Source organism: Lipotes vexillifer, unplaced genomic scaffold (genome assembly GCF_000442215.2).
Source record: "Lipotes vexillifer unplaced genomic scaffold, Lipotes_vexillifer_v1.1 scaffold185, whole genome shotgun sequence".
NCBI lineage: Eukaryota > Metazoa > Chordata > Mammalia > Artiodactyla > Lipotidae > Lipotes > Lipotes vexillifer.
Window position 1 is genome coordinate 1,188,436 of NW_006794406.1, and position 11,987 is coordinate 1,200,422.

Genomic DNA, 11,987 nt, shown 5'->3' on the forward strand with positions numbered 1-11,987 from the left:
TAAATCTTAAAACTATTTTTTTCTTTTCTCAAGGGCAGGAAGCGTTGTCTCTTTAAACTCTCCTGGATGGCGAAGAAGTATAATATTTCGATTTATATTTCTAGGGCCTCAAAGATAAAATGAAACAAAATTTATGAAGTGTCTAAATTGAACACATCTGAACATTCACATCCTGCCTTCCCCATGTTTATTTTCTCAAGTCATATATTTTTATGTGCCTCCCAATCACACTAGTTCCACATTATTTCTATCCACTCATTTTTTCCTTCCTCAAGCCATTTTTTTTTTTTTTTTTTTTTTTTTTTCCTTGCGTTATGCGGGCCTCTCACTGTTGTGGCCTCTCCCATTTGCGGAGCACAGGCTCCGGACGCGCAGGCTCAGTGGCCATGGCTCACGGGCCCAGCCGCTCCGCGGCATGTGGGATCTCCCCGAAACGGGGCACGACCCCGCGTCTTCTGCATCGGCAGGCGGACTCTCAAGCACTGCGCCACCAGGGAAGCCCTCAAGCCATTTTCAGGTGCCTGAAGCACACACACCTTCGTGCCTCTTCTCTGTTTACCCGTTGAAGCAACTTCGAGATCAAGACAAGTGCTTTTGTATTTCACCCACTTAAATCTTATATTTATGTCTTTTCAAGTTATTCTAGATTCTTGATTTCTCTCTCTTTCCATTCTCTACTTGTGGTTTCTTTTGAGCATCTTGTGGGATTAGGAAGTGCTATCAGGATAAAAGATCTAGTACAGATGGCATCTCCCTGTCAGAATATTGTCCCACAAGCCCTTCCTGAAATACCCCAGTATTCTGTTGTACACAAGTGTACAACTCCTTGAGCCAAAGGCAACAATGGGCAAACAGAGGTTTGCACTTTCTCTTACCCTGAGAGAACCGTGCCTTCCTGTATTAACTCTGTGACCTCTTTCTACCCTCAGGTTACATTCCTTCCCCTCTAGGTGTGGAGGTCTGGTCTGAGAAATGCTGTGATAGCAGCTTTTCCATCCCCACGAGGACATTCACTGTTCAACCTTGAAAGGCAAACAAACCTCAGCATTTGAGTGTTTCCAGTACATTTCTTTCAGCAAAAGGTGTGTCATGAATTTCATTTTTAAGACTTTAGAGCTTTTCCTATTATTTATAATATTAGTGAAGACAATTCTAGCTGCAATTAACAGAAACCAACCCACGGACAGGACAGAAGCCAAGAATCAGCAAGCATCCAGGAATCTCTCTGTCTCCTCTCAGTTTGGTCAGTGTGTCTACTGACTCCTTCTCTCTTGGTACAGCCTGGGTTTTTCACTTTTCCATTCACAGAGCAGCCCTCATTTACAAGAAGGAGGAGTTTCCTGTTTTTGCTGTTGTCGCTGCTGCTGTTTTCACTAGAAGAATCGAACTGGTTATTTAAATTTTTTTTTAGTTATTTATTCGTTTATTTTTGGCTTTGTTGGGTCTTCGTTGTGGTGTGTGGGCTTCTCATTGCAGTGACTTCTTTTGCTGTGGAGCACAGGCTCTAGACATGCGGGCTTCAGTAGTTCTGGAGGGCGGGCTCAGTAGTTGTGGCTTGCGGGCTCTAGAGCGCAGGCTCAGTAGTTGTGGTGCACGGGCTTAGCTGCTCCGCGGCATGTGGGATCTTCCCGGACCAGGGCTCGAACCTGTGTCCCCTGCATCGGCAGGTGATTCTTAACCACTGCACCACCAGGGAAGTCCCCGAATTAGTTATCTTTAAAGATTTTTGTTCAAATTCCACATAGGAGCATTTGGTTTATTAAACCAAGTAGAGTTCAAGTTTGGAATCTTAAGTAAGTTGTTCCATTTTTCACGTGTTAAGATTTTTTAAATAAAAACTAAAAAACCGAACAAACCCTAAAATGCAGCAACAATAGGCTTGAGCTTGTTTCTTCCACCCATACTGAGCTTTAAGCAAACAATACAGGATTGCCCAGGCCAACTCCACAGTGGCTTAAATACAGATGACTTATTTCACCATTATCAAGGGGCATAAAGTGAAATGATCCTAACTAGATACGATGGAGTGTGGCTCTGATTGACACCTCTGATTTAGTTCAAGGAGTCTAAATAGCTGAATCCAAGGGAAGCCAAATCTTCATTGAAAGCAAGCCTCCTCCCTCCCAGCTGTACCCAAGTGAGGAAGGAGTGGGGGGAATGCATGGAGCAGGAGGTGGCACCCTGGTGGGCTCTGGGCAAAGTCTTAGGAAGGATTACTTTTCTTCCAAACATTCAACTACTGTGTTCCCAGCCTCTTTTTTTTTCTCTGATCTGAAAGTTGCTTAGAGGCCTGGAATTTCAGTTTATCCCAGATGTCCTAATGAGCTCGTCTTGGACTGAGCTCCAGCTGCCATGCGGGAGCATAAATGTTGATACTTAGCATGATAATGAGGACACGCATTATCTCATGATCATTCACTGGAGGCGAACACAAGGCTTTATGTTGAAAGAGAAGATGAGGGAAGAGAGTCTGGGTGGTGCTATTGTGTGAAGAGACCGAAGCATACCTGGAATTTGAGGTGAAGATGCAGCCTAAAAGGGCTTCCACCCAAACTCTGGAAGGCATCTCCATGTCCACTGAAGTATTACATCCCAGCAGTTCCTTTGCATTCTGTGCAAGGTTACAAAATAGGGATGGCTTTGCTATATTCCACAAATAATTTGAAACCCAAATAGCTTCTCTGGAATATTCAAAATTAATATAGATGAGATATTTCTATCAATGCCCATTTCCTATTCATGCAGCCATAGCTTCCATAACAGGTTTTTACAGACTATTCTCAACTTCCAAACAAGTCTCTTGCTCTTTGCGTTGTTGCATGTTGGGATGCTGCTGCAGCTGGAGGGTAGGTTTGTAGGCTCTAGAACCAGACTCCCTGGTTCATCTTCCTGGCTCCTCCACTTAAACAGGGCAAGTTACCTAAACTTTCTGTGCAATAGTCATGTCATCCTAAAAGTGGGGACAAACACACAGTAACAGTGCCTAATTCACAAGAGGATCAAAGGAATTTTAGAAATTCCTTGGACAAGTACCTAGTGCACTATAAACCCTTGCCGGTCTTAGATATGGCTATAATTTGTAAAAATCAATGGGATTTTGACATACATGAAGAAAATTTAAAGTCTAGATAATACAGAAAAAGTTGTAAGTCTTGATTTTAAAACTAAAAATAGCTGTTCACAAGTTGCTCTGTGACATACATCTGGTAAGAGCTGATACTTGAGTTACATTCAGGGCCATCATGAGTAAAAGAGTAACTCTTGCCCTGCTTTCAAGGTCATTGTATTTTAGAGAAACAAACATCCTAGCTTCAGGCCCTTCTGTGGCCACAATTTCTTGTACCCATGAAAGATGGGATGAAGCATCCTCTTTACCAAGACTTCTGCTGGGCACAAATCAATTACTTTTTCCGTCTTTTTCTTATCTAAGATGGATTGGTGTGCTGATAGCCTATAAAATTTCAGTTTCATCCAGTAACAAATACTTTAGGCTTATAAGAATATAAATGGCATGTTTTAAAAACAGAAATTCAGGAAATACTGAGTTATAGTATCAGAAAAGAGGAAGGTTGAACCACCCTTGGTTATCCAAAAAGCCAACAGATTCAAAATTTGAGAGCTCTCTCTCCTTTTGTGTTATGGAATGAATGAGGGAATAATTTCCTAAGCGATGAGGCCACGTGACATGTAGATTTAGTGACAGAACACACCCAAAAAGGAGATGGAGAGACTCCAAGAAACCTTGGTATGGAAAACATGACACCAGATAAGAAGCTGATATTTACAAAGATTTGCATCTTGGTCATAGCATGTAAAATGTAATTTCTATTATAATAAAAATAAACTTTGTTTTTCTGTTATAGTACAATTTTAAATTTTCTGTTATACATAGATAAGAACTTAAAGACAACAGATAAAAATGAAAGCAGATGGAGATGCTGGAGGATAAGATTGTGAAAGGATCATTTTTTTCCCTTCATTTTGATTTTATGTGGTTTGGACAATAAATTTTAAAAACATAAAAAATATAGGAAAACATTGTTTTCTCTTTATTAATTCAAATGTTGCTTACAATATTTCAATACAAAGAACTGAATATAAATTTAACTGTAAACATTTTAATGATGATCATTTAAAGTCCTCCTAATTGAAAACAGAACTGAGAAAGTGAAATAGTGCTGAAGGATTCAGAGTTAAATTCAATCCATAATTCCAGCGGCTTTTTAGACTGTAAGTATCTCCAAGAGTCTATTCATTCAAGAGAAAAAGTGGACTGTCAAATGTAGAAGAGCATGTTAATTGCTTCAGAAATAAAAATAACTTTAAAATAAACACCTTTTGTTCCCAATTATTAACACTGAAGCATCCATTTTAAACGTCCTAAACTTCCCTGTCATTGATTAAAGCTGATCTTGTCAGCAAATAAATGTCGAGAATAAATACAATACTTAAATACAAAACAATAAACTTAAGAAATACCGATCCAGTGGAAAATATGGGAAACATTCAAGAGATAAATTATACATCAGCAGAGAACTGTGGCTCTATCGCTCCCTTGTAAATTGCAATGAACTTTTCAACCCTGAATTTCTTTCTCAATCATATAGTGAAGTCCTTTTCCAGAGCCTCAAGCAATCTTACCTCCTTAGACAGCCATTTGCCTGCCAAGGATGAATAGGAAGATTAGTGAATCTATTTGCTTACTAAATAACTTAGAATGAAGGTCACCCATTGAATACTGTCGGCATGGTATTGTCATGACTGCTATAGATAAGGTCACCCTACAAAGATAATGAGCAGTCCACCTGGGGCCTCAGGGAAGGTTTTACAGCCAAGGTGGAAAATGAGTTTCCTCTCATAAACTAATACCCACAGATGATGGCTGAGGGAGGAGTCTGTGGAGAGGGATTATGAGGTCACCTCCATAATTAGTGACGTCTGGCACAGGCACGAGTTGGCCGTGTGTGGAGTAGATGAAGGTGCAATTACAGCTTAAGGGCACATGTTTTATATTCCTGTAACATCTTCAAGCTATGCCTAATTATCTTCAGTTTCCTTAGTGTATCTTGTTCTCTCTAATCCCTGTGCCTTTGCTCGTGCTACTCCCTGTGCCTGGTACACACTCCTGGGTCTGGCTTCACTGCTATGAGGCTCTGTGAGTTCCACTTAAAGATAGAAATGTGAGTAGAGACAGACAACTCTCCTTCTGTTCCAGACAAAAACGATTAAGGAAATATAAAAATAGGGACTGAGGACGCATCAGCACTGGAAATGAACCATTGAAATACCAGAAATTTCAAGAGGTATCTATCGGATGCGGAGCAGATGGGTCCAGATTGAAGAACAGCACAGAGCCTGGCTATGGAGTTCATCACGTTAAGGAAGAAGCCTGGCCTCTGAGAAAATGAGGTGAAAAAAAAAAAAAAATCTCACAAATAATTCCTTGATTGGAAGGGCAAAGGCAGCTTGTGAGATAGATGGGAGGAACTGGGGGCGGGGGGGACAGTTCAATCCGGCTGGCTCAGGGTGTTGGGAGAGAGGGTGGTTGATGGGGGTAGGAAGGACCTCAGAGTAAGGGCAACTCCACTAAGCAAAGAGCCAGCAATGGAATGGGAGGGCACCAAGCACCTGAAATGCAACTGGAATCTGGGCCCAGCCATGTTGAGGGGTCAGGAGCCAAGCAGAGAAGATCTCTACCAGCTGTGACACTTGTTTATTTTTTCCCAGAGAAAACTTTAAAAGTTTTTTTAATTAAACAAAAAAAGATTTAAAAATAAAAGTAATATTAAAGTTAAGGGAAACCAGAAATGTATAAAATACAAAGCTGCCTCCAATTTATGTCCAACATATACATGCACCCACCCATAAACTTTTCAAAAGATCACTTTTTATGACCTGATTTATATTACTCCAAACATGTTTTATGCATATATACGTCTCTACTCACATATTTAATAAACGGGTTCATACTGTTTTACAATCTGATGTTTTCACTCAAAACATATTTTGAAAAACCTTCCATGACAGCACATCATGATTGTAGAGTATTTGTTGTATGACTATACCATGATCTACCTAATTTGTAGTATACAAATGTATAAGTTGTTCCCAATGTTTCTGCAAATATAAACAATGCTGCTGTTGTATATATGTGAATATTTTTAATGGACAAATTTTTCTAAGTAGAGTCATTTGCTCAAAAAACATGCATATTTTAAATTTTAATAGATATTGTCAAATTTATATTCCCACCCACAATATATAAAACATAGGAGAATCTTTCCCCACACCATTGACAATAGAGGGATATCATCAAACTGAATGTCTAACAGCACAGAACTGCTTAAGGCAACTATGTCATACCTACATGAGAAATGTATGCAAATATTTAAAATTATTGTGTAAAAGAATATTTAATCATATAAGAATATGCTAATGATATATTTTCAAGGAAGAAAAAGATGCAAGAAAATACTATTCTTATGCTTATATTATGATACTGTTCTTATAAAGCTTTTCTGAGCTTTAATTTCTTAACCAGTACAATTAAGTCCCATTTTGATAGGACCAAAATGAGATAATTTTCTTGAAAGAGATAAGTAAACCACAGTTTCTGACAAATTATGTTTCTCTCATTGAAACTAATGCTGACAGTTTCCCTAAAGTTGTAAGTCAATGGTATAATGCAGACCAAACCCACTGGGTTTTGTACATAGAAGGCCAACCAGAGGCATAGTGAATGGACACAATTTTTGCTCTGTCTGTAGGCTGCCTGACGATTTTGGCAAACGTGGGGACCCTGAGGACTTAAAGAGTCGACATGGAACAGTCTGCACAGATTTGCAGAGGGTGTGAGTTTTCCCTCAAGAGCTCTCCCATGCTCCTTTTCTTCACATTTCCAACCTACCACTTCTAAGAGTATTCATCTTTTCTGTAGAACTTTTCCTAACCACCCAAGTCTCAAATTATTTTTCCTTTTCTTACATTCTTCTCTACATCTGAACACTCGATTTCCCAATGGCTTGCATAGATATTTTACGGCCTTGTACGTGTATGTCAGCTTTGAGTCAGGCAGATTCAGTACAAATTTCTGTCCTACCTAGGGCCCATTTAATATGTGTGACCTCAGGCTAGTTACTTAACCTCTCTGGGCCTCAAATTCTTCATATGAAATATGGGGATCACTGAATTTATCTTAGATGTTTATGCATGTAAAGTACTTTATACAGTGTCTAGTACAAAATAAGATTGCAATAAATGTTAACATTGTTATTATCGATATAATTATTTCTACTATTATACTTAAAGGCATGTGGCCAGATCTTATCCCAACAAGATTAAGTATGCAATACTTGTTTTAAATGAATTTATCTAGATTTATATGTCTTTTATAAATTTGGCCCAGTATTATTTTCTTTAGATGACATTTTGTATAGGTTCATACTCAAACTTGCAGTATTAAAATAATAAAACACGAAAGACTACAAATGGAAAGGCAAATTCTTCTTTGGGGATAGAAGATGGGAGGTGGGAAGTTGAAGTAAGAGGGAACATGTGGAAAAAAAAGAATGTGCACGCTTCTCAAAAAAAACATGCCCCAGACCTGAGAAACTATTAACCAGGCTGAGGTGTGTCAGAAGGAGAAAAAATTAAAATCTTCACAGCAGGATATAAAACATTGAAAGCTAAGATACATGCATATGTAGATAGATAGAAAGATATAGAGATATATAGACACACACATAGATACAGATATATAATACATAACATGTATATCTCAGCCCAAGTTGAACTCTTCGGCATTTCTATCACATTATGAGCAGTTCCCAGATATTGTACTTCCCTCTTAATCAACCAAGCAAGTGTCATTCAGAGTTTAGGTCTCAACAAAACGTCTGGGCTAAAATTTGACTTAATGATGTCAGAGAGTCTCAAAGCAGTTTGCACTGAGTGAAGCAAAACATCGCTTCCAGCCTCCAGGGTGCTTATCCTCAGCGTAGAAGTACTGAAGCATATGGTAAAATTTCCAGCAGTGCTCCTTAGTTTTAGAATGATTTCAACAACTTCAAAGCCATCCTTTGTTTCACACAGCCCTACTTGCATGTTTTCAGCCCAATCATGGGAGAAACGAGCTGCCTGTTTTTAAACAACATCCCTCCTTTGCGGCTGGTAACAAGCTGCATCTGGGCAAGGCTGCTAATTGGCAATTTTAAAGACAGGTGGAGCCAACCAGTTCTGAGCAACGATCAACAGCCCTCATGTCTAATGGGAAAGGCAACATTGGGGATTAATAGTAGAATGTGTCTATTTTATCTACTTATCTATTTTATTCATTTTAAAGGAGTGCATTTAAAACAGTAAGCCACACAAAGAATCCATTTCTTACAGAAAGCACAAACTGTATTTTAACGTCCTATACTTAGTATGAGGTAAGTTGCAATATATATATAGTATGAAATTATTTTAACCCCACTAAGTGCTTTGATATGGAACCACTCAAGGAACTTAAATTCATTAAGTTTACCCAATGTTTGCTTTTTCTCAGACTCAGTTAAACTGATATTTCAGATGTAAGAAGAACTAGATTTATAATAGGATTTCAGTGCCACATTGGGTATTGATTAATATTTGCCTATTTACTAACCATAATCAATTTCAAAAATATAATTGATGCACTCTGATCATACTCAGAAGCTTAATTCTTCCTATTAGGGAGTGAAAACGTTATGGAAGGGAGAAGGGCAGAGAAAGAGAAAGCAGAATCCTTTTACCTGTATGGAGTCAGAAGTGATGCACCGGCTTTGCATTCCTGGGGTCAGCTGCTGAGTACCATTGCTGCTAAAAATATTCCACAGCTTGAACATTATAACACCCAGAAAATTCGTAAAATAGGAAAGGTTATACACCCATTTTCCAGAGCATCTTGGCCTATCAAAGGATTTGAGTAGATCCTCTCTCCAGCTTAACAGAAAACTCTGGGAAGAAAATGATACAGGAGGAGGTATCCTTCCACACACCTGGCATCATCTTTTACCTGAGGGGAAACTTTGGGGTCAGGGTTGATTTTTATTTGCATTAATTAAAACTTCTGAAGTTTTTAAAGATGTAAGTTGTAAATTCATGTAAAGTTTCCACTAGTGATGCACATAAACTTCATTTTATTTTAAAAGAAAATAATGTTTGAAGGTAATTTTGAAGGTACATTATACACAAAGCACTTACTAATACTAAAATAAGGGAAAATGTACCTTTATATATATTAATATAATCAGAGATCACTATATTATACTTAGACATTTCCTTTGGGTTTATTTCTCTGTAAGTGAGATTTTATAAAATCACATTTAATTTTCATATTTTAAACTATATGTCATTAATTTGCAGGGCTACAACTTTTTATATCCAAAATCTAGAGAATAAACCTCTTTACTTTTAAATTCAGCATACTGCCTTCTGCTATCATTGTCTTCTTACCACCTAAATATGGAATATAATTATCTCTTTTAAGGTTAGAAAAGTCAAAGTTGGAATTGAGTTATTTCAAACATAACTAAATTACTGATTAAATTTACCTATGAAATAATGTTTGCGGGAGACTGCATTTGATAAAATATTTCAATAGTCTCCATCTTGAAAAAGCTTCAAGAGAATTCATGGCTGTCCTAGAGTTCACCAATTCATCTGTCCGGATGCAAAGAAGTAAATGAGAAGACCTTTAAGGATCGATTTGAGCTCCTGAGTCTATAAAACCTCAGGAGTGGAAGCAAACCATGAGTTTCTTACATCTACTTGGAATCACATAGAACAGCATATTCTTACTTAGTACAGAGAACCTGGCCTCCTCTTTACAACACAGATGCCTCTCACAGAGCCAATAGCTCTCCAAAGGCCTGTTAATAAACTAACCTGAGTGCCTGCTACATACAGCAAGGCATAATGTTAGAGGCCAGAGGGCAGGAAAGATGGACATAGTTCCCATCCTAAGGTGGCACAGAGACTGGGAAAGGTTTAATAAATACCTATTTTCAGCTTTGCTACATGAGGCAAAAAGCTATACAAAAATACCAAAAACATTAAACAACTAACTTTCTACTTTATACAAATATACATACAATCCTCTAATCTACCATAGGGGAAAGTTGAGTGGAGCTACAAAAGAAAACATATAGTCAAATACATCACACATATTTACACATATATGTAGGGATAAGTACACACACACACACACACACACACACACACACACAAACACAAAACTGATAAAGATGGCCAGATGCTCAGAGTAGGAATCTGTATTTGGCCAAATTAAGATTGTTTTTCTCAGGGAACCCTTGTACACTGTGGGTGGGAATGTAAATTAGTGCAGCCAATAGGCAAAACAGTACTGAGGTTCCTTAAAAAATGAAAAATAGAGCTACCATATGATCCAGCAATCCTAATCCTGGGTATATATATGGAAAAAAGAAAAACTCTAATCCAAAAGATACATGCACCCTAATATTCATAGCATATTCACATATGCACCCTAATATTCATACTATTTACGTAGCCAAGACATGGAAACAACCCAAGTGCCCATCAACAGATGATTGGCTTAAGAAGATGCAGTTTATATATACAATGGAATATACTCAGCCACAAAAAAAATGAAATATTGCCATTTGCAGAAATGTGACTGGACCTAGAGAATATTACACTTAGTGAGGTAAGACAGAGAAAGTCAAATACTGTACAATAGCACTTACATGTGGAATCTAAAAAATAATACAAATGACTCTACATACAAAACAGAAACAGACTCACAGACATAGAAAATGAACTTATGGTTATCAAAAATGTAAGGGAGGTGAGGGCTGGGATAAATTAGGAGTATGAGATTAATAGATACAAACTACTTTACATAAAATAAACAGGCAGCAAGGATTTACTGTATAGCACAGGGAATTATATTCAATATCCTACCTATAGTGGAATATAATCTGAAAAAAAATAACGGAATCACTTTGTGGTACACCTGAAACTAACACAATGTTGTAAATCATTATACTTCAATTAAAAAAGATTTTTTCTCTTTACATTGCCGTATTTTCTAAATATTCAAAATTGTGTGGCTTTTATTTTGATAATTATAATAAGTTATTAAAATACAAAATAAACTTAAATCTGGACTTTAATTATTTTTCACATTTTTAAAACTCATTTATCTTCAAGGAATTTGAAAGCACATTTCCAGTCTAGAAATCAAATTAAAAATGTTACTAGTGGAATAAAACCTGCTTGTTTTTTTTTTTGGTACGCGGGCCTCTCACTGTTGTGGCCTCTCCCGTTGTGGAGCACAGGCTCCGGACGTGCAGGCTCAGCGGCCATGGCTCACGGGCCCAGCCACTCCGCGGCATGTGGGATCTTCCCGGACCAGGGCACGAACCCGCGTCCCCTGCATCGGCAGGCGGACTCTCAACCACTGCACCACCAGGGAAGCCCTAAACCTGAATTTTTGATATCATATCTAATCTACCTTATTAACATGGTGAAAGAAGAACAGAAAGTAATATTACAATTTGTATTCTAGTCCAAAATTTTTCTGGGCTTCCAGACGCTATGATGAGTACTTTAAATGCATGAATGAACCAAAATTTAATGTGAAATCACAAGTGCTTCTATCACAAATATAGCCAGCTGTGTTTAGAATTTATGTCTTGATATTTTCAAAAACCAACAAATTTAAATGCACCATAGAAGCTAATTACTTCCACAACCCATTTCCTGTGGCCAGAGGCAGAGAAAAATTTGCAAATAAAGCCAGTTTTATTTACTCTCATTGTCTTATTCAACAACCCTTTAAAAAATACTTGTCAGTTACTATGCTGAACACTGGGAATTCAAAAAGTAACATGATTAATTAATAAGAAAAGACAGAAAATCCAATTTTTAAAATGTGTAAAACACTTGAAGAGACACTTAGCAAAAGAGATTCAAATGGCCAATAA